Source organism: Bos mutus, chromosome 3 (genome assembly GCF_027580195.1).
Source record: "Bos mutus isolate GX-2022 chromosome 3, NWIPB_WYAK_1.1, whole genome shotgun sequence".
NCBI classification, from domain to species: domain Eukaryota; kingdom Metazoa; phylum Chordata; class Mammalia; order Artiodactyla; family Bovidae; genus Bos; species Bos mutus.
The window spans coordinates 111,513,593-111,513,936 of NC_091619.1; positions in this window are offsets into that span (position 1 = coordinate 111,513,593).

A 344-nucleotide genomic window follows, 5' to 3' on the forward strand; every position below is an offset into this window, starting at 1 on the left:
AATAAATGGCTTACTTTTCCTCTTTCATTGCTTTTTTTTTTTCCCAAGTAACTGTCATGTATTTGCTTCCCTGGCAGCTCAGATGGTAAAGACTGCCTGCAATGTGAGAGAACTGGGTTTGATCCTTGGGTTGGGAAGACCCCCTGGAGAAGGGAATGGCAAACCACTCTAGTATTCTTGCCTGCCTGGAGAATCCCAAGGGCAAATGAGCCTGGTGAGCTACAGTTCATGGGGTCACAAAGGGTGGGACATGACTGAGCAGCTAACACTATCTATCACCATGTGTTTAGAGGAGAAGCTAATGTCATGAGGATGGTTCACTCAGTGTGTGTCTCTTCCCATGG